The 1,801-nt window shown below is 37.1% G+C and overlaps 1 non-coding gene across 1 annotated transcript; it reads right to left on the reverse strand.

Annotated features, from left to right (window-relative positions):
* Positions 1-1,375: 1,375 nt before the first annotated feature.
* Positions 1,376-1,478, reverse strand: LOC145122975 (small nucleolar RNA R71). Its single transcript, XR_013714857.1, has one exon. It is a non-coding gene; the product is annotated as a small nucleolar RNA R71 (small nucleolar RNA).
* Between the last annotated feature and the right edge of the window lie 323 nt (positions 1,479-1,801).

Below are 1,801 nucleotides of genomic sequence, written 5' to 3' on the forward strand. Positions count from 1 at the left end.
ATTATGTGTTTTGCTTATGTATGACCATACAAGGTAGTTCATGAATTGGTGAAAATATTAGTAAATTTAGACTTGAATTGCTAATTACATAATAATTGGCAACCAACTTTAATACTCCATAATTAGTGACTAACCATTAAGGAGAAATGGATTCGAACTAAACGGAAGTGTTTTCAGTATATTGATTAAAATCGTTAGTTAAGCGTTTAAGTTTGTCTGAACTTGTAAAATCAGATAGAAAAACCCCTTTTAACTTTTTCTTGTTTTAGGTTAATTTTTAGTAATTATTTTAGTTAATTAAATCCGTTCCCTGAGTTCGACCTCAACTTACTTTATTATACTATAATCCGACTAGGTATACTCCTATAGGTGCAATAGTATATAAGTAGTTAGAATATAAATTTAAAACTAGATAGGTATAGTCTGCACCACATCAAATTTTTGGCGCCGTTGCCAGGGAACGGCTATTTTAGTTTTTAATTTAATTGCTTTAGGTTAATCGATCATTTTTGTGGGGTTAAACCTGCAAAAAGTTAAATTTTAGCATTAGATTTTTTTTTTCTGAATTACTAAACTCATGACGTGGGCTCTTAAAGCTCACAACGTGAACTCAGTTATTTCCCCTTTTTTTCGTTTTTGCTTACTGTGCAGTTTATCTGCTTCACCACGAGGTGGTATCATTACCACGTCGTGGTAAACGTTCAGTAGGAATTTTTAATTAGTTTTTGTTCGTTTTTACATTTTTATTTTTGCTTTTATTGCAGTAGTTTATGACCTGTGGATCAAACACACCATTGACACCACCACTTGAAGATCCCGAGTCACATTTTCATAAAAAGAAGGACAAGAACGTAGGAGGATCAAACAAAATCCCGAAAGAAGAGACCAAAATCGAATTCTTTAAGAAGACTCCTACCAAAAAGGAATCTGGTTACGAGCCCGAATCAGAAACCGACAAAAGTAGTGAACCCGAAAACGAGCAAAAAAGCATCATGACGGACATAGCTGACATGACGCTGGAGGCCTACAAGAAAATAATACAAGAGGACATTGGTCCTGGACTTGTGCAACCCGCAATTCCTGCTACTACTACTTGTGAGCTTAAGGGACATATCCTTACCGCACTAAAGGATATCCCATTTTCCGGAAAAGACCATGAAGATGCATACAAGCACCTCGATGAAGTCAATGACATAGCCGACTATTTCAACATTCCTAATGTTCCTCGAGAGACTGTCTTGTTACGAATACTTCTGGTTAATTTTAAAGGAGCAGTTAAAGACTGGTTGAAGGCACTTTCACCAGGCTCAACACCACTTGGGCACAGATGCGTGAAAAATTCCTCCAACAATTTTACCCACCATCTAAAGTTTATAAACTCAAGAAAGTCATAACTAACTTTGAACAACAAGTTGGGGAGTCCTTGTACGAGGCTTGGGAGCGATACAAAGGTTAATAAATTGCCCCCAAAATGACCTAAACGAGCATCAAGAGGTCTCGATCTTCTACGATGGGGTAAACGTCACGATGAGGCAAATCCTTGATTCGCAAGGACCTTTAACTAAGAAGAATCCTGCTGAAATTAAAGAATTAATCGAAGAGTTTTCGAAGCATTCACGAGAATATCACAACCCTCGTAATGATGGAACTAGGGGGATCGGGAATGGTGTTTCGGAAGATATACCAGCGGTAATGGCAATGTTAAGTAGCATGGATAGAAGAATGACCAAGATGGACCAATCCATTCATGCGATATGTGTGGGTTGTGAAAATTGCAATGGTCTAGATTTGACGAAAGATT

The sequence above is a fragment of the Lactuca virosa genome, chromosome 6, assembly GCF_052849685.1.
Source record: "Lactuca virosa cultivar CGN04683 chromosome 6, Lactuca_virosa_CGN04683_v6, whole genome shotgun sequence".
Taxonomy (NCBI): Eukaryota; Viridiplantae; Streptophyta; class Magnoliopsida; order Asterales; family Asteraceae; genus Lactuca; species Lactuca virosa.